Source organism: Jaculus jaculus, chromosome 11 (genome assembly GCF_020740685.1).
Source record: "Jaculus jaculus isolate mJacJac1 chromosome 11, mJacJac1.mat.Y.cur, whole genome shotgun sequence".
NCBI lineage: Eukaryota > Metazoa > Chordata > Mammalia > Rodentia > Dipodidae > Jaculus > Jaculus jaculus.
In genome coordinates this window covers 9,790,052-9,816,183 of record NC_059112.1, presented here as the reverse complement: position 1 = coordinate 9,816,183, position 26,132 = coordinate 9,790,052, and positions in this window count along the sequence as shown.

Here is a 26,132-nt window from a genome sequence, read left to right as displayed (position 1 = left end):
ACTTCTTAAATATATGAGAAGGAAATGGAAATGAGCCTAAACAATAAGAATTTGAATATTTATGACAATGAAAAAATTTGAAGTTTTCTTTCCAATTACATAGTAAAGTCACCTGCACTGCGAGAGCAAATTGTGTTTATCACAGTACCCATGAGAGGTCAAACGGCTCTTCCACATGCCAAGTACCTTGAACAGCTTCCATTCTTCCATTCTTTGTTCCTCGTGTTTTGTGGTGGTATAACTGTGAAATTCTGACCCCCACATCCTCTAGAGTTTGAACTTCAGCCTCATAGTTGATTAGCGGCTGCTGGAAGCTTTGAGAACAGGTGTGTCACGGGGCTGGGCCTTGGGTGTTATAGCCCCGCCCTGCTGTGTGGCACTTACTCCTTTCCTTCTCCTTCCTCCCTGTTGATAGTAAGGTGTGGCCCCTGGCTGTCTGCTCCTGCTGTGAGATCCCTCGGCAAGAGGCTTCCCTTCCAGACTTTCTGCCAGAAGCAAACCCTTTCCTTTCATAAACTGCTTCTGCTTGGGTGTTATGTCCCAGCAAGGAGAAAGTGCTATCAAAACAAAACTACGATTTGTGTCCTTGTATCCAGCCTCAGGGACTGAGGAGTTAATGGTTCTCTGACCATGCATGCAGCCTGAAGACAGCTATCCTTGCCCTTCCAGCCTGTGTCTTATAAGACAATGCAATGCTCCCTTCTAATGCATAGTGTTCTCTCAGTGCTGTCCCTGTAGAGAAAGCTGATCACAAAGGTCCTTTTTCATCTCAAGACCCTGTACTTTATGAGAACTGATTTATAATTTTTTGTTATATAATGTCTACTGTATTTTTTTAAAAAAATTAGCATTTGTAAAGTACAATGCACACACACACAAAGAAACTCTTCTGTGTTTTTTTATCCCATTGAGTCTATTTCCCTCTTAGAAGCCTCTACTGTTTGATAGTTGAACACTTATTTTTAAATTTTTTTTAAATTTTTTTTAAATTTATTTATTTGAGAGCGACAGACACAGAAAGAAAGACAGATAGAGGGAGAGAGAGAGAATGGGCGCGCCAGGGCTTCCAGCCTCTGCAAACGAACTCCAGACGCGTGCGCCCCCTTGTGCATCTGGCTAACGTGGGACCTGGGAAACCGAGCCTCAAACCAGGGTCCTTAGGCTTCACAGGCAAGCGCTTAACCGCTAAGCCATCTCTCCAGCCCTGAACACTTATTTTTAGTCAATATCAAATAATGAAATGATTGTCTCTGGCAGGAAGACTACTTAGAATTTTAAATATATTTATATTTATCTAAAGGAAAGAAAAATATGTTGTAGCATCTTTCAGTGGTATGTATAGCTATATCAATATTAATAAGGCTTGTCATTTTAACAGTTCAATAATTCTGAATATGGCCAGGACATCTAAAGTAGTTTTACCTTATCACCTAAAATGTCTTGTAATTTATGTTTTCAAGTCCAGATTATTACACTTCGATTGATAAAATGGACCTTTGAAATCACAAAATATTTAATATCCATGTATTAGAAATATTAGTTAAGAAATTATGAATGAAATGAGAGCACACACACTTGTAAATGTAATTTTAATGTTAAATAAATTCCTTTTTTTTTTTTTTTGCTTAGTAATCCAAAGCACTGTGTGGTTAGAGGTTCAATGTGTAAGTGATTTATAATCTAACACTATTGGGAAAACCAGTAGAGCTATGGGGAAAAGAGAAGGACCAGAGATGAGCCAAAGGAAAGCCTTCCAAGGCCACGTACCAGAGCAGTGGCCTCGACCTGAGCCTGCAGACACTGGGCGACAACTTGTGCCTGGGAGGCGCCTCACTAAGTGAAGAGAGGACCCACCCTTGCATACTACAGCACCCAGTGCTCACGGACCTAGCTTCTGCTAAGTCGCGGGAGCCAGGAGAAAGCAGCTTTGAGCTACCAAAACTAAACACCAACAAACCAGGACCCTCCACAGCTATGAGCAGTAAAAAGAAGGCTGGAGCATCTGGGGGTGGAATCCAAATGACCCCAGTTTATTACTCACTTTTACGTTACCAAGCTGTAAATATAATCAATCACAATGTTTTATAAGACCATGCTTAGGCGTATAAAATTATGAAAATACATTTATAAAGAGCAACATTTCTAATAAATCTATGTCATGATTGGACTACATGTATAAATACAGACATTTAGGTCCCTTTATCTCTCTCTCTCTTTCTCACTCCCCTTCTCCCTGTCTCTCTCTCCCTCTCTATCCCTCCCTCCCCGACACCCTCTTTCTCATCCCATGCATAATTCTTGTATATCTACTAAAGGGAAAGTTACCCTTAGTTCATGATGAAGTGGTCTGAGAATCATGTTTCAGTGATGCTATAACGGGGAAAAAAAAACACGATTAAATAATCTACATCTTCATGTGGTCTGTAGTTTTCTAGTGAAGCACAGCCTGTCAACAGGGGAAGAATGAGAGTCAGGTTTGGCCAGAGCTCCGTGTGTCTCATTTGACCATCTATGTTTATATTCTTTTTTAAAAAATTGTTTGGTTTATTTTTACTTATTTATTTGAGAGTGACAGACACAGAAAGAGAGAGAGAGAGGGAGAGGGAGAGAGAATGGGCGCGCCAGGGCCTCCAACCACTGTAGACAATTTCTAGATGCATGCGCCCCCTTGTGCATCTGGCTAATGTGGGTCCTGGGGAATCGAGCCTTGAACCAGGGTCCTTAGGCTTCACAGGCAAGCACTTAACCACTAAGCCATCTCTCCAGCCCTGTGTTTACATTCTTAAGTTAGTATGGAGTTACTGATTGTGAGAGCCAAAAACTTACATTAGTAGCGACCCAAACAGCTTCCTAGGAACTGGACTTGTTCTCTCATCCCTACACAGACGACCTGCATGCAGATAAACTCTGGTTCATTCTGACATCCAGGGAAAATCTGAAACGGATGTCAATTTGGAAGGTATATTGTGCAGTGAGAAGTAATAGACTGTGTGCAAGAATGGCTCATTTACTGTTGTTGAAGGGAATGTTCTAATTTAGCAATTTTTAAAAATTACTCAGATTTTTTTCATTGATCTCCTTCTTGTTTCACTTACACAAATCCTCTTTTCAGTCAGAATGCCGTTTTCTATATTTTCCCCTGTGAATAGCTATAATTTCAGATAACAGAGAATAAGTGTCTTATTCCCTCTCTTAAGTTTCCAAAGTGTAGGCTTTCAGAAACTAAACAGAACACTTGACTGAGAAAAAGAAAAATTATCATTCAGAGGAAAACATGAATAAAATTCTGAATAAATGTGCCAAGAGCAGACACTCATTTGTTTGATATACAAAATATGATTAATAAGAGGATAGTATTTAGTTGAGAAGAAACACATGAATGTAATATTTCTATTCTTTGTCTGGCTTCAGTTCCTGGCATTTTTAGTGTAACAAATTTTAGATAAAAGTGGAAAAGTATTCTATCTCCTAAAATACCTACCCTTTTCAAAGACATATAGTCATATAGTTACATACCACACACAAATGCTGATATATATACACAAAAGTAAATGCATAATTCAACTTTATTGCAAGCATTTAGAAAGTTATTGAAAATATATGTACAGCCAGTTTGTGATCTGTTTCATATGCAAAGTTGAAATGTGCATGTACCTTTGTGTGTATGACATCATATTCCATGGTGAGATGGTTTGGATTTGAAGTATTTCCTAAGTCTCAAGTGTTGAAGACTTCATCTTCCAGCGGTTGGTACTGTTTAGCAGAGGCTGAGTCTTAAGGGCACTAACACCGTCAATTGACTAGCCCATAAATGAAGTGAAAAGAATACACTACTCACAGATGCAGAATAGCTAAAGGAAAGAAGTTGCTAGAAACATTTTCCTGAGAAGTACAACTTGTTCACACCCCCGTGGACTTTTTCTGCTTCATGGCTGCCCTAAGGAGATTTCACATGTCAACTTGACTGGGTCATAAGGTTCCAACATCATGAGTCAAACACTATGCTAAATGTGTCTGTAAGAAGGTTTCTTGATGAGATCAATCTGAATTAATGGACTGAGGAAAGCAGATTACTCTTCCTAATGTAGGTAAGTTCTTAGATCAGTTGAAGATTTGAAAGAAAAAAAAAAAAAACAGCATTTCCCAATGAGTAAAGGGGAGTCTTTCCTGGCCGATACCCTTTCAATTAGCACATAAGCTTTTTTCCTGCTCTTGGACCCTTACGATCCACATGACTGCAAGACATACTCATAGAATACACACATTTATTGAAAGAAAGAAAGAAAGAAAGAAAGAAAGAAAGAAAGAAAGAAAGAAAGAAAGAAAGAAAGAAAGAAGGAAGGAAGGAAGGAAGGAAGGAAGGAAGGAAGGAAGGAAGGAAGGAAGGAAGGAGAGCGAGATGGAGAGGAAGAAAGGATGAAAGAGAAAATGGAAAGGAAAAGAAACATGCTGAACTAATTCTTCAATGAAAGAAATTATAGTGGAAAATAAATAATCATGAATGGGGTACAGACCCTGTTGTACATCTCAATTTATGCTATAACAGAGGAATGATTCTCTGCCCTTAGTAACCCAAACATTTTCATGTTACAAAAGCAGCAATTTTGTTTCCACTTGAATGACATTTCATACACTCCAAGTGTCTCCTCAATAAGGGAATATTTCTCATCTCTGTGGCTGGCTTTGTACAGGACGTTCCCTGTGAACTATAGTCTGCTCTCTCCTTCCCATCCCTAGCGCTTAGCTGCGTACTTTTTTGCTATGTGTCCACCATATGCTTCCACTTCTCAGTTCAGTGTGAGTGCAATGGATGTGAGAGAGCATTCTACTTATGCATTATTCAAATGTTTATCATCATTCATAGTAGGAAATTTAAAAATCTCACTCAGTACAACATTTGAAAGTTAAATACACAATAAGTTTGTAAAGTTTCTACTATGCTTAATGTGACAAAACCACTGCTGATTCAAGTCCTTAATGGTTATTTTTCTTTTTGTAACTTTATTTTTATTTATTTATTGGGGGGGCAGAGAGAGGTAGAGAGAGAATGGCTGTGCCAGGGCCTCCAGCCACTGCAAACTAACTCCAGGTGCATGTGTCCCCCTTGAATATATGGCATACTTGAGTTCTGGGGAATCAAACCTGGTTCCTTTGGCTTTGTAGGCAAATGCCTTAGCCACTAAGCCATCTCTCCAGCCCCCCACTAATGGTTGTTTTTCAAGAGAAAATGTTTGAAAATTAATTCAATGCACATCTTATTTCAGGCATAGTGATAGAACAATTGAAAAAAATCAAAGACAGTATGAAGACACTAGAAACGAATATTTAAAATACAATATGAGACCTAGAGAGATTTCTTAGTGGTTAAGACACTTGCTTAGGAAGACAAATGACCCATGTTAAATTCTCCAGATCCCACATAAGTCAGATGCACAAGGTGGCACATGTGTCTGGAATTCATTTTCAGTGGCTAGAGATCTTAAGGTGCCAAATTCATTCTCTCTCTCTCTCTCTCTCTGACTCATTTAAAAAAATAAATAAAAATAAGGGCTTACAAATAAATAAAAATATGTTTTTTAAAAGCATTCCAGATGATAAAATCTAATCATTCTAGCAGCTCATTTTTGACACTAAAATTAGATAAGATAAAAAATTATATAAATACTTGTTTAAAAAAAATAAAGTGACTATTGTGATCCACAAGCACAGCTCAGTAATACAGCCCATAATCTTGTAAGCCTGTACTACCAAACCCTTGTAGCCAGTGATATTCGTCATGGGGAAATGCCAGAGTCCTTATCCACCAACTCCCATGTCTCATAGGTTGAAAGTAACCCTTGGCAAAGTCTGTCCCCGGCACTTTGGAGTAGTATGCAGAGGACTCAGAGAGCTTCTCTGCTACCACTGGCCGTGGCTGGGCGAGGAGGCGAGGCTGAAGACACCGGGTTAGGAGAGGAGCGGCGGGAGTGTGAAGAGGATGTACCTGTCACCGCAGCTGGGTGTGAGATGACGGATTGAGGCATCCAGAGTTTCTGCTGTGCGCAAAAGAGGGGTGGAGGAAAGGAGAGAAGGGACTTAGGAAAAATGATCTTACAGAGCATTACGCACCTTGACATGAGTTGACTTTTACTCAGAGTTAAATGGGAAGTTACAGAATCACCTGGCTGTGGTGTTGAGCAAAGGCTGTGGGTGTCAGAGTTGGAGCTAAACTTGGAGACAGGAAGAACTGTGATAAAGCACCTAAAGTCATTCAGGCGAGAGATGAAGATGGCTTGGATCAGAGTGGTGTTGGGCAGTGAGCAGTAAGTGATCTTATCCTGGACTCACGGCTCAATGTGGAGTCCCTTCCTCTCTGTTATCTGATCTGAGAAAAGAAGCATGCAAAGAGATGGACTGGCAAGTAAATGAAGGTGTCCTCTGATGATGATGCCCTGGCTGTGGGCACTGAAAATTCCAGATGGTCAGCAGTCTAATGATTGCAGCTAATGATGGAATTTAGCAATATAGTTAGCTGGGATTAATATTGCTAAAAATCAATTGCATTTTAGGAATAAAAATTATTGAATACATAAGTATTTTAAAAATGTATCATATGCATTAGTAACTAAGTGCCCTGGAACAGCAGCAACAGCAGGTGTTTGGGAATAATGCAGAGCCTAGCAAGAGAGTCAATAGGGGCTGGAGAGATGTCTCAGCACTTAAATGACTTGCCTGCAAAGCCAAAGGACCCAGGTTTGATTCTCCAGGACCCAATTAAGCAAGATGCCCAAGGTGATGCAAATGTCTGGAGTTGGTTTGCAGTGGCTGGATGTCCTGGTGCACCCATTCTCTCTCCCTCCCTAAACCTCTCTCTGCCTCATTCTCTCTATCTTAAATAAATAAATAAAAATATTTTTTTAAAAAGAGTTAAAAGAAGATATGTAAGATCTCAACCTTCTTCTTACAGATGGCAGCAAATATTGGGCAGACCCAAGACTCATCACAATGATAAGAAAAAGCCAAGTGCCAAGCACCAGAAGAGTCATCTCTGTGGAATCCACCAGAACCAGTAAACATCACAGAGAAGTGGAGTATTAAATATGAGCGATGCTTTCACTGCTAGCAGGAGACTTCTTCTAAGGAGATGGCAGTAGGCAGTGAGGAGACTCAAACTCGTCAAAGCAGAAAATCAGAGGCTGACCTGAGCTCAACACTAAAGGAAACTTCTTACCTCCTTCCAACGTCCAACGAACATTGCAGAACAGGGGAGGGATGACTGTAAAAGCCACAGGGTAGGAAGGCGCTCTGCGAGGCTTTGTCATCAGCACAGGAACTGTCTGGTACACACATCCATGGCCCCACAGCTATTATAGATACCACAGGAAAGACAGTCCTCAGTAGAATGGGGGAAACAAGATGATAATGTGATGGGAATGCAGCTAATTTGCATTATGTTCTATATGAAAATACCAAATAAAAATTTAAAAGTATTTGTAACAATAAAAAATATATAATATCTATACCCTAAGACTGTAGCATACATATATATGACTATGAATATTCTTAAAAGATAGAAATGAAGTGTTATTTTGTGCTCATACCAAAAAAGAACATCCATTTTGTAAATAAATATGTATTGATGCCAATTTAATTCCAAAAGTAAATTCAATCTAATTTTAGCAAAGACTTAAATTATTTAGCATTTAAAAAAAAAAACAGGATGTTGTGCTGGAGAGATAGATTAACAGTTAAGGAGCTTGCCTGCAAAGCATAAGGACCCAAGTTCAATTCCCCAGAACCCATGTGAGTCAAATCAGTGCGTGTGCACTAGGTTGCATACGCACACAAGATGGCACATGCATCTGGAGTTCAACTGCAATGGCTAGAGAGGCCCTTGCCTGCCAATGCTCTCTTTCTGTCTCTGCCTCTCTCATAAAAAATAAAATAAATAAATAAATAAAAGTGATAAGTTTTAAAATGATGTTTTCGCATGGGGCACTGGGCTGGGAAATTTAATACTGAGCATTTTATCATGCTAGAGAGACCCAGAAGATGGCCAGCCTTACAGAAACCTGGAATGTATAATGTATTTAATCTAGTAGATGGAGGTGGAGCAGGGGAAGAGCAGAAATGTTATAGATGGAGGGCTGGAGAGATGACTTAGTGATTAAGGCATTTGCCCGCAAAGCCAAAGGATTCTGTTTCGATTCTTCAGGACCCACGTAAACCAGATGCACAAGTGGGCACATGCGTATGGAATTTGTTTGCAGTGGCTACAGGCCCTGATGAGCCCATTCTCTCTCTCTCTCTCTCTCTCTCTCTCTCTCTCTCTCTCTCTCTCTCTCTCTCTCCCCCTCTCTCTCTCTCTCTCTCTCTTTCTTTTTCTCTTTCTCTCTCTTCCTCTTTCTGTCTCTCAACTAAATAAAATATATTTTAAAAATAGACATGCTGACAATGGAGAGGAAAAAAAGAGAGGAAGGAGAATAGAAGGGATTAAAGATAAGAGGTAGGGGAAAAGAAGAAAAGATGGCAAAAGGAGAGGAAAAAACACTATATGTCATGACTTAAATAATCTGAATGTATCTAATGATCTAAATTAATATAAGCTGTCAAACAATGATGGAAATAAACCAGAAAGTAAAAAAAGAAGTACTTGTAACACATACAACTAAGATTTAAGATTTAGTGTTCAGAATATATAAGAATACTTTAGCTGGGCGTGGTGGTGCACAGCTTTAATCCCAGCACTCCGGAGGCAGTAGTGGGTGGATCACCGTGAGTTCCAGGCCACCATGAGGCTACCTAGTGAATTTCAGGTCAGCCCAAACTAGAGCTGCAGTGAGACCCTCCCTGGCAAAACAAATAATAATAATAATACTTTTATATCATGACAAAAAGACAAATCAGTTTCATTTTGTATCTACTTGGTTGGCAAATTTTTAGAGGTCCCCGGTGTGAAGGGCCTGGATCAGTGGAAATAGTTATACAATATTCACGGGACACAGTGCGGCCACTTCTGAAAAGTCAAGCAGTCCTGTACCCTACTAAATATAAATCAACTCCAAAATGCATCACTAGAAACTCACTTATAATGGAAGAGAATTTAGAGAAAGTATACAAAATAAAATGTTAATGTAAATATCCATGAAACAGAGAAAAATATTGAAATCATAGCATGGTCATATACAGGATATCCAAGAGTGCACAAAATTAATCTGTAGCAACATGAACAAGTCACAGTGTTGTATGTAGAAACTCTAGAAAACTAAACATGTGCACAAGTGTGGCATGTTCCTATAAATTTATGCCACAAGAGAAACAGAGCCATACATTGTTTTCACATATACACATGTGAAATGATATAAGAAATGAAAGAAATAGACTAGTGCTTCTAAAAATCAGGACAACATTGATCGCACAGAGGAGGCTGAGTGTGACTGGAAATGCAGATGTACCTAGAAGAATTGTTTCTTTTGGATGGTATTTGGTGTATTATTAAGCTTTATAGCTTATATAAAAGTGGTAGTGCTCTTCAGACAAATAGCAAACAAGATGATTTTCACGTGTGTGTGTGTGTGTGTGTGTGTGTGTGTGTGTGTGTGTGTGTATAAGAAAAATTTTCCTAACAAGGGATTGGCACTTGTGGATGCTGCTACTTCAAAAAGCTGGAGGGAAACTAGCAGGATGGAATGCCAGAAAAACTAAAGTTCAAGCCCAAAGGCAACCCGATGGCAGAACACTATCATCTTACTCTGGTCTTTCTTTTTCATTAGTTCTGAACTTGACTGGATGTGTGTGTGTTTGTCCCAGAACCCCCGTGCCATCTTCTCAGCTGCCCCCAACCCCGCGGCACTAAGGGCTCTCTCTACTCAGCAGGGTTCCTGGTTGTCACCAAGGGGCTTCGGATGCACGAATGCATCAGTCAGCCTCTGTGCTGTACAAACCCGTGTGACACGGCCACACATCTGTCAACCGCTTCATGGAATTTCACACTTTCTCCTCCTCTCTCTCTCTCTCTCTCTCTCTCTCTCTCTCTCTCTCTCTCGATTGGTGTGTGTTTTTGTACAGAATTCATCAGGTCAAACTCACCCCAATCTACCATGTATTTCAATCATGCTCACTCCTCTTACTTTCTCTTGTTTCTTGGCCCCACTTGTCCCTTTAGCTGGCAAACTCCTCCTTGTGACCTCCCAGTGATAGGCCCACTCGAACTGTGCGCTAATGGAGTGTAATCAGCTCCATTCCACATGGTTTGATTTTGATGGAAATCTTATCCGAAACATGCTTTAATTGTAATACCCAGGCATGTTTGATCAAATATCAGGGTGCTATGGCCCTGTCGATATGACAGATAATATTCACCATCATAATGAGTATTCCAAGGTGCTGTTGTGCACGATGCCTGTGATATGGTGAATGCAATTACTAGAAGTAGCACATCCCGAGCAGCTTCTTGGCATGAAGACGCAGCTCCGACTGAAGGACTGAAGGAGGATGGTGCTAACAACGGTAATACTGAAGCGGGCGCTTTCACCAAGCCGTGCTCCCTCCTAAGGTAGAACCCGATAAATAATTGGTGAATACTTTTTCATGAATTTGAACAGTCCAATAATTCTTTCCAGACCCTTACATGAGGTTATGGTGAACAATTTAAGTAAGCGTGTGACTTAACCCATTTTCTTATGTATCACATGAGAATAATTGTGGTATATATTTCCTAGGACTATTTTCACAATTAAACAAGGTGATTTGTCTCCATCCTCATATCATTACTCTTGTCATCAGTATTGAATTGAGATGTGCAGTATGTTACAGCTTCCTCATGAATGATGTTTGAGAGTGAGAATAAGGGCTGGAAAATGCCTTAGTGGTTAACACACTTGCCTGCAAAACCAAAGGACCCAGGTTTGACTCCCCAGAATGCCAGGTGCACAAGAGGGCACACACATCTGGAATTCCTTTACTGTGGCTAGAGGCTCTAGTGTGCCCATTCTCTCTCTCTCTCTCTCTCTCTCTCTCTCTCTCTCTCTCTCTCTCTCTCTCTCTTTCTCTCCCTATTTCTGTATCTCTCTCTCCCTCTTTCTCTCAAATAAATAAATGTAAATAAAAATACAATTAGAGTGAGAATAAAATTAAGACACAAATCTCCTTTGAGCATCCTTTCCCCTGCCTGTACAGGAAACCTCACCAACACCTGTGTTACTAGAAGACAGGGGAAAAAAAGCAAATTAAATGCATTGACCATGTCTTCTGTGCAGGGTCTTCTTGCTTCTGCTCATATTTGTTTCCTGGGACAAATAAGACAAGTAATATCAAGTCAGTGGCAGGCACTTTCTACAATTTCTATGCTCCAATAGACACACATACTTTCAACCAAAAAGTATTTTAAAATAAAATGCAATGCTTTCCCTCATTTTCTAAAGAGAAAACAAATAAAGCCATGGTAGCATAATGTGTCTCTGTTACTTAAGTCCATGTTTCACTGGATAGAGAAATTTTCTAAGAATTTATTAGCAAGTATGTGTTTATATAAAATTGTAAGATTAAAAAAGCTCAAGTCTGCACATTCCTCACTCCATAAAATGCTATCGATCAACGGGAATAAAATAATCATTAGAAAAGTATGATGTGATTTTTTTTTTCAAATCACATTTTCTCTAGCTAAACTAAAAGCTTCGCAATGAAGCTGTATCCACTTTAAAAATGGCTCCTTTTTTCTCTCAGGCCTTGGTATAAGAGTCATAACCGTAGAGATTGTGAATATCACAGGCAAAATCTCACTGTATCAATCCAGGCTGCCACCTGTGTGATCTCTTTTGCTTTCAGAGATTGTCTGAAAACCCTCAACATCCCTTCCGTGGCCCACTTGATATTTTTTTCCTACAATGTCACTGGGAATAATTAAGCTATTAAGAGAAGATTCATAATGAAGCAACAAAACACAAAACAATTAAGGCAAATATTTTATGCTCACTTCCTCCCCTCATTAGAATTTAAAGGTCAGGAAAACATTTATAATTTGGAGACAAAGAATAAAATGTAAATGTTCATTTCCCCTTGCTTTAACTTAGCAAAACTTATTAACACTCTTCTAGAATGTAAGCCCAATAGCAATTAAAAGTAATACAGATCTTTAAGGTGCCACGTAGCTCCTGTGCACCTTTCAAACTCTCAACATCGACCATGCAGTCTCAATAGAAAATGAAGAGAACTGTACTAATGCTTACTCTTCACCAAGTGGCCTCCTTTCAGTACTATTTAGAGTCAAGAATCAACGCTAGACACATTGGTTTTCTACACATAGATAGAAGCCATGCACGGGGTTATCTATGCAATCACAAGACTTGTAAACCTTTACTCAGTTACACGTTTGGTTAAGTCAGAAAAGAATAAGCTAAAATGTGAATTAATTACTTAATTAAATACAGTAACCACCACCTGACTGGTTTGGTTAGTTTGTTACTCTTTACATAAATTAAAATCCAATTTTATTTCACTTCAGATATTCAGTACTATGAATATGAAATGAGACCAGCTTAAAATGACCTGTTCCTCATCATCGGCACTATTTTCCTAAATTAAAATATATTTTCAGGCATAAAACTAAAATCCAAAACAACTGTCCAAAGATCATATACACTTCTTTTATTCTTCTTTTTTTTTTATACGCATCTGTTACTATGTGTGAGATTAAGACAATTACAAAAAAAAAAAAATACTGACACAATTCTACTCTAAGAACTACATTTGGGCTGGAGAAATGGGCTAGCTGCTAAGGTGTTTGTCTGTGAAGCCTAAGAGCCCAGGCTTGAGTCTTCGGGACCCAGGAAAGCCAGATACACAAGTTGGCACGTGCTTCAGGAGTTCATTTGTCGTGGCTGGAGGCCCTGTTGCACCCATTTTCTCTCTTTCTCATCTCTCTCAAATAAAGCAAAAGTAAAAATACAAAAAAAAAATTAAAAAGAAATACATTCTAGAGATTAATGTTAGCAGGATAGATTTTATTAACTCAAAATCTCTTAGCATTTTCAGTCATGTAGAAGAATTTGAGAGCTGAAGTTTATCTAGTCTTATCTACAAATGTATGGTGTAAACCAATTTATAGAAAGTTATTCTCAAAAAGCAAGTCAAAAACCACTATTCAAGAACTTCTCAATTTACATACAAAAATATATTGAATATGATGCTTCATTAAGAAGTCATTAAAGAGAGTCCCCAGTGATTTACAGTCTCCAAGGCGTTTATGGTTAGTTAATTCTCCAGTTAGTCCTATTTGAATAATGACATATATCAGAAATAAACACACCATTTCCTTTAAGTACCATCTAACTTAATTTCCAAATTATTAAAATGACTTTTAATAGAAATATTCCAGTTTAGAAAAACTTTTTATAAGGCATTAAATGATATTTTATGTTTCTACTAGGCAGTTAAGAAGGGAATATTTTCTTATCTTTTAAGGTCAGCTGTGATTCCTATTTATAAGTACCAACTTTTCTGTGACTGATCAATGCATGCAATTTTCCATCTTTTCCTCATCTCCTGATGTAACTGAATCTCATAGAAAGACCTTTCTAAGTCACAGCATGAACATACTCAAGCCTAGGTTCCCCACGCCCATTGCCAAGAGTGTTAATTATTAGTTTGTGTGACAGTTGTTTTGTGTGACACCTTAGTTAGACCAGGGGAAGCAAAGATTATATTTTAGATGTTTCTTTAAAGGAATTTTTTTGGAGATGAGATTAACATTAAAATCACTAGACTTTGAGAAAGTTCACACCTCCAAAATATGAGTGAGGCCCAACCAATTTGATATCGTAAGAAACAGATGAAGCACTGAACTAGGTCAGTTAAGAGAGTGAAAGACTGAAGAAAGAGACTGAGGGAATGCCTTTGGACTTGCAGAGCAATTCTTCTTCCCTGGGTCTCTGTCAATTGCTTAATCTCTCTTTCTCGCTCTCTGTCTCTTTCCTCTCTGTCTCTCTCTGTCCACAAACATACACATGGCTCTCTCCCATGCACACAACCTAGTGATGCTATTATTCTGAAGAACCTTGATAAAAGTAGTCTACAAAAATGGTTAATTAAGGCGGATCTGGTGGAACCCTCCTGTAATCTCAGCACTGGAGAGGCACAGGTAGGAGGATCGCTGTGAGATCAAGGCTACCCTGAGACTACATAGTGAATTCCAGGTCAGCCTGGGCTACAGTGAGACCCTACCTCATAAAAACAAAGAAAGGAAAAAGTTTAAAAAATGAATTGTGAAGGAAGTTATTTTAGTATTATATCTTGTTATGTTATAAAAAAGATACAATAAATTTTGTAGAACTTATTCTGAACTAATGTCTATAATTTATGATTTTTTTAATGTATATAAAATTAAAATTCCTTGTTTCACAGTGTCATCTGTATGGCCAACAAATGTCCACAGTTTTGCCCTAGATAGAATTCCATACTTATAGTATGAAAGAAAGTCAATGGAATTAACAGTTCCTATAATTATCAAATATCAGAAACAAGTGGAATGCCAAATGGTAAACAAAATGACTACTTACATTTGGTACATTTACATAATGAAATATAATTGAATCATTGCAAATGATATCTATATATTTAAATAGACAGAAAAACACCAATTCTAAATTCCAAATTACATATGCAGTTTAGCATTGACTATGTAAAATATAAGAAATTCATATGAAATAGAATGTTAAACAGATCAAAAAGTAAATAAAAATTATCTCTAGTTGGTGGGTCTTGCGATATAGCCCATGCTGGCCTTGAATTCTCTATGTCTCCATGTTAGACCAGGCTGGCCTTGAACTTCATGTTTGTTTGTTTTTTTGTCTCAGCCTCTTGGGTGCTGAAATAACAGGTATGCACCACCATGCCCAGCTCTATTCTATTTCCCACATTTCTATAGTGAGCCAGCGTTTAATCATTAAGGGGGAAACCTTTTAAGATTGGAGTAAACAACCAATATGATTCTCTCAATGAACCCCTATGTATTCCACATTATCCTGTCTTTCTACAGTAATTGCTACGTGTCTGTGTATGACAATGTTGGCCAATTTTCTGCATTCGTCTGGCAATCCATCTTTTTCTTGCACACAGTGAGGCCTGTGAAGAAAGACATTGTATGGAATTTGGTAGGGCTCAAACAAGCACCTAGCAAGTCTTTCACATTCAATAAATGTTTTGATGTTTCATGATAGGCATTGCATAATGGCCACTATCTTAAAAAATACTATTGAGAACTAATAGCTGAGTTATAGATATAATCAATTGCATAATTTATCTTCCCAGCTAGTAATACTTTTACTCTTGAGTTTCACTATGATATGAAAGGCAAGACAATTTGTATTTGGATTCCTAAAGACGTTCTTTTCCTCTAAGCCACCTCTCCAGCTTGAGAAGCCAAAGGAGACAGGTTTGATTCCCCAGAACCCACATAGCTAGATGCACAAAGTGACTCCTGCATCAGGAGTTCATTTGCAGTGTATAGAGACCATGGAGTGCCCATTCTCTCTTTCTTTCTCTCTCATAAATAAGAATGAAAAGATGTTCTTTTCCTCATGTCATGTCTCTGTGCTTTCCATGCCCTCATCCCCAGAACTGCAGGTCTGTAATGACATATAATGCCTATGGTTATGTTGTTACAGGACATCATGGTTCTCTGGATTAGATTAAGACTGCTAATCATCAGCTGATTTTGAGATAATCAAAGGGGAAATGATTTCTGTGAGTGATCAAAATTAGTCGCATGATTCCAAGAGCACAGGTCTTTAACCAGCAGAAGAAAAGGCCATGAGAGAGCCTCGTAGCATGAGAACAACTTGATTTGCATACTGCTGGTCTGAAGAAAGGAAAGGGGAACTGAAGAGATGGCTTGGCAGTTAAGGTGTTTGCTTGAGAAGCCTAAGGACCCAGGTTCTATTCCCCAGTACACATGTAAGCCAGATGCGCAATGTAATGGATGAATCGGGAGTTCATTTCCAATGGCTAGAAGCCCTGACACACCCATTTTTTTCTCTGTATCTGCCTGCTTTTCTCTCTTTCAAACAAATAAATAAAATATTTTTAAAATATTTTTTAAAAAAAGACAAGAAAATACCACTGGTCAAAGAATGCAGGGATGTCTGAGTTGGAGAATTGTTTTGGTGGTTACATGTGCTTGCTTGCAAAGCCTGACAACCCTAACTCAATTCCCAAGTGCCCACATAAAGCTAGATGTGCAAAGTGGTACAAACATCTGGAGTACATTGTGGAAACCCTCCCCCTTTCTCTCTCTCACCTCACAAATAATAATTTTAACAGATTGCAGGGAACTGGAAGAATACCATCAAGATTGGAGGACATATAGCAAACCCCAGAGATTCCAGAACTACAAGGAATGAGAGACTTTTCCTTTCGCAATGAATAAGCCCACTCCCCCAAAGCCAGCAGAGAAGAGCCCAGTACAAGTGACATCTTGATATCAGCTTTGTAAGAGTCAGGGAACAATCTAGATGGGGCCATCTTTCTTTAGACCTATGTGACCGTGAGGTGATAAATTTCAGTTTTAAGCTGCTAAATTTGTGATAATTTCAGCCAAGCAATAGAGACAGTGAATACACTAGGAAACGCTTCGTATTTAACCCAGGTGGTGCAATTATTATAGTATGTGTTCATCCTATAGTAAGTAATATTTTGCTATGTTTTTAAGACCCAAATAAATGCTAGAACATCATAGAGATATGGAATGTTCATAAATGTTCCTGACACTTTATTCAAAGGCGGACAAAACATATTGCTTCTTTTTTTCTATAAATCTGGCTAACTCTTCTGCCAGGCTCTAATCCCACACAAAAGAAAACTTATTTTTCCAAATAGTAGGATTTCACAATCACCTGTTTTGTTTTTATTTTTTTCTTTTTCTTGTAGTCTTCAAAGTCAAAACCTCATGCAGAACAGTTTTCACAGAGCCTTTCTGATCCATTCTACTTTGCTCAGGTAGGGTGTCCATCTCCGTACTCTTTCCCCATCAACCATGTCTCCCTAAAAAGCAAAGTGCAGACGTACTAGGAGGCTTGCACTGTCCGTATGAAGCATAGCATGAAGGAAGCTTTCATATGTCTTCCGGAGTGTTTGTGATATGTAAAAATCTGAGAGAGCATTGGGGATCTTTTTAGTCATTACCAGGAGACTGGCAAACAGTAAGAGGGCGCGCGGCCTCTCCAGCCTGACCCCTGTGTGATGAGTGACTGCAAGTGAGGAGGTGACGGATGGGGGAGGGCCCGCGGGAACTAGGACCTATGCTCTTGAAGCATGTGTTTCTCACAACGAGGCAATGGGCTCAGATGTGGTTCCAGCATTTGGGAAGCCGTGGCAGGAGGATCACTGCAAGTTCAAGGACAACCTAGGCTGCACAGTGAATGCAACACTAGCTAGGGCTAAATGGTAAGACCTTGCCTCAAAAACACCGTAATAACCACTTGATCCGATGTAGCTCCCCTGCTCTGCCTGTGATTCCTACACATGACCTGCTCTGAGGAGACACCCACCAGCCTGGGAAGGCCTATCAGCTAAACACATAAAGCTACCAGTAAATCAGACGAATGACAAGGTAGGACGCGTCTCCCATTCTCTTCCCTGTCGTCAGCTATGGGCTAAGCACTGTATTTCTCAACTTAACTGACTGATCCATCTCTGGTCAAGCAATCTGTCTCTGTTACACTCCTGCATTCAGAATGCACACCTATCACCTTAAGTCTTTGGCCTCCTCGGGTCCCTATAAAGAGTTTTCGGGGTCGTCTGGTCTCCTCCACCCCCGCAGGAGTCTGTCGGAGCTCTGCTAGCTGCATTTGAGGACCTGGGGCTGCGCTGGCTCACAGAGCCCTTCCTTAGCTGTTGTTAGCACTGTGCGCCTGGGTCTCGGCTACATCTTCCTCTGAGCCCTGAGCTGATGCCGCTCCCATGCGCTGACTCCCACAAAACCTCCACGGGGCACAGATGGGCAGGCATTCTGGAGTTCATTGGCACCTTGCTCATGCAGAGGTACAGCGGGAACAGGGAGCACCTCTGTTCTTGAGCTAACCGTGAGGGTATTTCTCTTCTGTGATTTCACAGAGGCGTTCTTCTAGAGTTCCCGCCATGACTCCTAGCAAATATCCCCAGCCCTCATGATTCCTCCAACTTCCGCAGCACGTTTGCTTGTTTCCAAGACCATGGCTGAGTGTAGAAGACTGGAGGGATCATCTTCTTCACAAAGCCACTCACCTGCCTTCCTCTCCTTTACCTTGTCAAACACCTTGTGATTAAGGACAAAATCTGCGACATCACTTTTCCACATTGCATCATATCATATTATCACATATAAACATAGGAGAGTTTCTCAATCCATGAATACTACTGGGGAAGTTATAAAGTAGGTCCTTTCTACATTTAAGGAAGAATTTTCAGTGGGAGCCATTGAGGCTTAGGGATTGGAATGTTAGGAAAATTTAGATGATATCCACTCCAAAGTCTTCCTTTTATACCCATATGCTTATGGGGAAAAAAAAAATCATCTCTTACTTACGCTTCAGAAGTGAACCATAATCTGTGTGTATACTAATAAGAATTCTAATTTAACCCGCAGATGTATTGAAACCCATATAAACCTCAATTTCATAGTTGGGAGACTGAATGAACAGAAAATCAAAAGGGAAAGGCAAAATAACTTAAACTATCATCTAGTGACATTAAAACATCCTAAATTAGAGAAAAGAAGTTTCAATAGCACTTTTTCTAATTTTCCCATCTTTAGCAGATAGCATCCAGTTTATGAGTTTGCAGAAATGGACTCTGTGTGAGTCTTGTGGTATAATTGGAAAGAAACAAATCTGATTTCTTAATTACTTTGTGGAACACTGTAATGAAACACCTAGTGTACCCATGACATTGTAAGACTTTAATAAGAATGTTTTTCAGAGAAAGTTTCCCTTAACATGATTTGTGATTTGTTCAGGCTATGTGGCTAATAGCCTAGTTGGGGAAAAATTACTTTCTATAATTTAAATTAAAAGCAATATATCCATGTACCTGCAAGACTTTAAAACATCCTAGATCACCATTACCGACAAAAACAGATACATAGGACTTCCTACTGTATGATCTTGACCTATAATTAAATCCTATGTTTCAATGAAACCTGAATGTTTCTGAAAACTAGGGGAAAAAAATACTTGTTTCCATTCTGCTTTCTTATAAAGACGTGGCTGAAAATATGAGAAACAACCTTTCTCTACATTTCCAAGATTCTGAGTGCAAGAATAAAGTAGAATCACAGGATTGCCCTAATTTATTTTTAATTATTTCCTGTGATGTATTATGTAGGACACAGGACCCTCCCGAGAGAGCTTGGGTTCGGCACCAGCGCGCACTCCACACTTCCACCGACTCCTTTCAGCCTGTCTTCCTGAAGCCTCACTAGCTTCTAATACCCAGAAGTTTTACAGTCTTAGAGTTAAACAAAATTTCTACTGGGTGTTGTTTCATTTATAGGGAATTCCACTTTCTATGAAGAATGTCAGTAATAATTTGGTTTCCTTCAATTTTGTGAACATCTTTTTCTTTCCATTTTTTTTTTTTTTTTTACCAACAAAATGTTCCCAATAATCACAACCAGTTTCCTATGCTGCTTACTGCCACTGTGGCTGTGAGCCAGGAGGGGACAAAGGGTGTTGGGACACAAATAACTGCCTGAGGAAGTGAGTCCCTTGACTACTGGCTGCGTATGAATATGGAAAAAGTGCACATTAACCAACCTGATACTCTTGATATTAGGCTCACTTATTTATTAAAGCTACAGCAGACTGCTTGCCCTGCTGTTGAGCTCTTGCAAAATACTCTGCTCTCAAGAATGTTGGTGCTTGCCCTACAGGTTCGCCCCATTTCCCTGCAAGAAAGATGCCTTTCTTGCTCCGCTCTTCAAAGGAAATGAAAGCAAAGACAAAGGAAGAGAAAAGCATCCATCAGGACACAGGGATGCCCTCCACAGGGAATCCCCAGCCCTGAGATCTGCTAAAGGGGAGAGTGTGAGGGAAGGCGCTCTGTGGGCCCTAATCCCTTCTGACTGCACCTGGGGCCCTCTGTGCCAGGTCAGCCTGGTGTCAACACTGGGAGCAAAAGAATCCACATTTGCATCTCTGCCAAGAAGCTAATTAATTGTTACCTATAATGTCTTATTGTCAAAGAGCAAATTTATTCTTTCCTAAAGGCAGACTCTTTTGGCCACGTGAATACTGTGAGGGCAAATTACTCAGGTGCATACACTCGAGCTGTTTTAACTTTGTTATTTCAGATGTTTCAAAATAGAAAAGTTCCAGTCTCAAGAGATGAGCTTACCTTTTATGGCATTTCAAGTAACCTCCTAACAATAGAAAGTTCTAGGGACTTCAACAACTTCATGGTCACCATAAGAACCAATCAAATGAAACCATGGTCTCGCACGGTGCATTGTTACCCTAGGTCTACTTCAGATAAATCCACTTGGTATATATTACTTTAATTAGTGAATGTTTGCTAGTCTTATAAGAGAGGAATGGTCATGTACGGAGAAATAAGATGGTAAATACAATTGACTAATAAATTCAAAATAGGTCATTTACCCAAATGGTGACTCATTAAGACTTGTCATGCTGCTTGTTGCTTCCCTGTGTTCAAATTCTCTTTTCTCCAGTCAAAGGCCCCCCATCCAAACTTCAGGTAATCTTTCCAAAGAAAGGAACTGCCTTCTCTGTGCTCCTGAACACATACTACGGGCAGAAAATGGAAGCTTCCTTCTCACACTTGTTTTTCTTTGGACAAATTTTATTACCTCCCTCCCTTCCTGCTAATGTTGCAATTATTTTCCAAATAATATGTCAAGGCATTAAGAAAATCACTTGCTTAGAAAACCAATAACTTCTAAAGGCTCAAGTCAAGAGTAACCATATTCAAGTTCTTTAAATGAATTACAGAAAAGATTAAACACCTATTGATTAGAACTGTAAAGGAATCAAGTAAACTAACATATTCTCTATGAATTTAGCCATCCTCCCGCATCACTGCTACGGGGCTGATAGAGTAGTTACTTCCTTGTTGTTGGGACAAAACTCCTGGCTAGCGCAGCATCTGGAGGGAAAGGCCTTATGTGCAACTCACAGACTCAAGGGCAAGTGTTACCATGACAACGAAAGAAGGGCAGGGGCAGGCAGCCATGCGTCACACCATCATTTCAATAGAGAGCTAGGAGCAAGAACAAGGGAGCCCGGGCTCCAAAACACCACCTCCTGCCCCCAGTAGCACCCCTCCTCTATCAAGTCTCCCCTTCCCAAAGGCTCCACAGCCGTTCCAAACAGTGCTGCCAACTGTAGATTCAGCATTCAGACACATGAGTCTGAGGAGAAAGAGGTGGCATTTCACATTAAAACCATCAGAGCTAGAAAATATCTGTGAGGAAATTTTATTGTCCGTTAACACCTGTAATAAGATTTCTGAGCAGGTGATTATGATTCCTCCAAGGTGAGCTGCGCTAAACAAACACGGGTGCTCTAGGAGCGTCTTATTACTTGACTGCAAGTGAATTGAGCACACGTACTGTCACCAATCTGTGGGGAGTTCCTTTGCTCCATTCAGACAGAACTCATGAAGACACAAACGTTGGCTTCCTGTGAGCAAAGGTGGAGATCGGCTCGCTGTATTTTAAGTGCCAGGGCCAGAGGCGCAAAGGAGCTATAATACGTAAGTGGCACATTAGAAGGAGTGAGGGTTATGTTGACTGGCATGGGTGACATGAGTGGGAACGTCCTGTCCTGGACGAGGAAGGAGCTCGCCCCAAACAATAGCATCTCAGCCAGAGCTCAGAGCTTGGAGCGCACGCCCAGCCAGTGGCACAGCATGTTGTCACCCAGGGCTACGGGCTGTTGGCGACCACGTGGGACTCAGTGACCAGGGCCGGCAGCTATTCCACTGTCTTGGTGTTTAAACTACTTCAACTCCAGTGGACTCGGGTCTCTGCTGTCCGGAGCCTGCTTGGCTTTTCCACAGCCCTTCCTGGCCTCCTACAGTCTCTTCTCTACCAGCTCTCTGGAGTTCTGCAGCTGCGCTCTGGCCGTGGCTGGGTGTGCCTGAGGCTGGCCATCCTAGGAATTGTCTGTTTGCCCTGTCACCGGCGCATCACGCTCTGCTTGTGATAAAGTCCCCAAGTAGGTCAGGGAACATTCAATCAAAGCTTTATTGGAGCCTAAGATACAGCAACAGGGGAGAGTGCACAGAGGGGTATCTTCTGACCTCTTTGAGAAGACGGATAGGACTGCTGCGTTAGTACGCAGTCACGGCACATACACTCCCGTCGTTAGCAAGGGAAGTACTGCTTCCAGACAGGGTGGAGAACTATTCCAAGCAGGTCTGCAGGAGCTGTAGGGAAGGACTACTCAGCAGCTACAAGTGGAATCTTCCGAGGGACACGTGACGCTATCATTGCCTGAGAAAATTCTCACCAGTCCACCTGTCACAGCACAGAAGCCCAGGGACAGGGCGGAGGCGGTGGCTCCGTTGTGTGGCACTTGCTGACGAAGCATGAAGACGCGAGTTCAGTTCCCCGGAACCCGCACGCATACCGGGAAGGCCAGTGCACGCCTTTATTCCCAGTACCTAGAAGGCAGATAGAAGTGGATCCCTGAGTCAAGCTTGCTAGGTAGTCTAGCTTGATCAACGAGTCCTGGGATCAAGAAAAAGAAGCTAAGCCGGGCGTGGTGGCGCACGCCTTTAATCCCAGCACTTGGGAGGAAGAGGGAGGAGGATCACTGTGAGTTCGAGGCCACCCTGAGACTACATAGTGAATTCCAGGCCAGCCTGGGCTAGATTGAGAACCTATCTCAAAAAAAAAAAAAAAAAGAAAAAGAAAGAAAAGAAAGAGAAACTAAATCAATTATAGTAGTAATGATAATTAATAATAATAATAGAGTGCCACTGAGGAAGACGCCCAACCTCAAAATTTGGCCTCCATGTTCACTGCACCCATGTGCACGTGCATGTCCATTCCGTGTGCACACACATATACACCAGTGCAGGAGAAAGAGAACCTTGGTGGATGCATGTTCACTTCACCCTGAGCCAACTCCTGTCTGACGAGCAGCCCTGGGTGATGGTAGTCTCTGTCACCGGAGCACAGTCTTTTGGGGGAGTGTAGTGTACCCTAGTGGATGGATCCACAGCCTCCCCCAGGAACCAGGAGGTATTTAAAGCTGCCATGGAATTACAGGGATGTCATGAGACCAGCTAGAAACCGCCATAAGGAGCTATTTGATTGGACAACTTCCAGGATCTTTGGAAAATGGCTGGGGTTGATGTTGCTGTTGCCACTGACTGCCATGGACCTTCCGTAGCTGCAAAAACATATTCATGGCCCCCTAGGACTAGGGAGCAAGGGCAGCTCTTCTCACCTGGTCTTCATCACTTCCCGACCTGGAAAAGTCACCAGATTCCACTCCTAGACAGCTGCTGGAGTTAGATGCAAGGGAGAAGTCTGTCTGCTGTCAGTCAGGCAGGCAAATTATTTGCTCCTACCAGATGCAGCTGTTGAAAATGGGCTAGAGGGGCAGATCATCAGTCAAAGGTGCTTACCTGCAAAGCCTGCTGACCCAGGTTCAAATTCTCAGACACCAACGTAAAGTAAGAGACCCTGGCACACATACACACATACCCACACACATGTGCACATAAATAAGCTAATTAGCTTAAAAAAGAAAACAAACACTAAAGAATGTTTGTAATCAATATTTAACCTAAAATCAATATTATTTCTTAATAAATATTGCCTAATAATACTTATCCTCAACAAATATCCTTATGGTGGGTGGGGTCCTCTGGGTTCACGATTGTAAAGAATAGTAGTTTTGGTCAGCATTTTAGACTTACTCCTTATAGTCTTCTATGGTTTTTCCTGAAACACCTGGTCTTCACCTAATTCATAGAAAAAAAAATGAAAAGATGATCATATCAAACAGGAGAACATTTTATGAGTGTGCAGCATACTCTCACAAAATAAAAATTTGTTCTCCCTGAAAGTGAATTAATAAATTGAGAAAAATGTTTAGTTTGTCCTTTAAGAACAACTCCACTATTGTCATTTTATGATATATAGTACATTCTATTAATATAAAAAGCAAGATAGATCATAGTGAATGTTTTGCTTATTGAATGAAGACAACTTTTTAAGTGTTTATCAGCTTGAATGGATTCCCCAATTATTCAAGTTATTCTAGGTTTATACATGAAGATACAGCATAAAATCTTTCTGAGCCACATTCTGTTACATATAAAACAGGATATTTGAATGACAGAGATGTGTTTAAGCATCTTTTGTGGTACTGTGGAGATGGTTCAGTGGTTAAAGGTATTTCTTTGCAAAACCTACCAGCCCAGGTTCAATCCCCAGTGCCCATATAAACATAGATACACAAAGTGGTGCATGTGTCTACAGTTCATTTAGTTTCCAGCAGCAAGAAGCCCTGGCACACCCATTCTCATTCTCTCGCTTTCACTTTTTTATTCCCTCTAAGTAAAAGAATAAAAATCTGTATTTAAAAGAAAGCTTTCTACAAAGATTATTTAGAAATGTAAGTTATTTGTTCAAAAAATGTAAATCTTTGAAATGCTTACAGATGAGGGTTGGGGAGGTGACTCTGTGATTAAAGCTACTCACTTGAAATGCTTACAGAGTTAAAAAATGCAATTCTAGGAAAGACCATCAATCTAAAAACAAATCAACATAGACTTTTTTTTTAAATTTATTTATTTGAGAGCGACAGAGATAGAGAGAAAGACAGATAAAGGGAAAGAGACAGAATGGGCACGCCAGGGCTTCCAGCCACTGCAAACGAACTCCAGATGCGTGCGCCCCCTTGTGCATCTGGCTAACGTGGGACCTGGGGAACCGAGCCTCGAACCGGCGTCCTTAGGCTTCACAGGCAAGCGCTTAACCACTAAGCCATCTCTCCAGCCCAACATAGACTTTTTTAAGACATTATACAATACCCCCATTTCAGCCAACAATGGAGTCAGGTGCAAAGTAGCAAACAAAATTAGTTATATTTGCTATTTGACTTCATTAGCATACCTCAACCAATCTTCAAGTCAAATGTCTTTGTCATCTCCTAAGTGTGGCATGGTTAGGTGCCTATGCCTACCAAGTCTATAAACTTTCAGTCTCATTCACAGTGAAAGACATTTATTTCATTTTTGCAATTTAAGGGAAAAAAAATAAGGCAAGAGTTTAAATAAATGTGACTAGTACTTCCTCCAACACAAGAGCACTAAAATTGTAAACAGTTTAAGAATGTATCATCATCTATATGTAATTTTCAAAATATCAGCAAGAGAATTTGTTAGAAAAACCAGATTCCCATTCAAGTCTGGTTTGAATGAAAATTGTGAGTTGGACTGAAGATAATTGAATTATACATTCTCGAGCTATACCTAAGTTACTGCAGGTGTCTGAGTTGATACTATACTGGAGTTTTTACCTAAGCATCACCATAAGCAGAATTCATGAAATATCTCAGATAACATGAAGCTTTCTTGTTGATGACACTGAAGTTATACAAAGAGTGTAATCTGTTTTTAGAGCCATGTACAAAAAACAGCCTATTCATGCACAAATGTAGGTAAATTAGATAAATCATAAGTAAATAAGCAAAAAGTGAGGAAGAAATGCCTGCATTATATTAGATATAGAAATACCCTTAGGCTTTAAGAAAATAGGATTAAATATTTTCAGAATGTGATCATACAATCTGTGCTTTAAGAGGCGCTGCACATCAGGCATGTGTGTTTAAGCAGGACACACAGCTTTTACTCATTTAAAAACAGGTAAAATCAAATCATATTATAATTTTTTTCTCAATTTTCATTTACATTTATAATTTATTTTTTAAAATCACATTTTTCACAACTTATAATTTTAGTTCTTTGGGAAGGTCAAAGTTGAATCACAGCAACATAAATGGCAGAACTGATTGATGTCGTCTCCAAAGCTGGCCTCTTCTTACAATGCAGCTCATCAGGTTTTAGTGGTGAGTGTATTATCTAATTCTGCTTTATGAACTAGAAATATTCTAATTATCTCCTGATATGCTAGTATTTCTTCA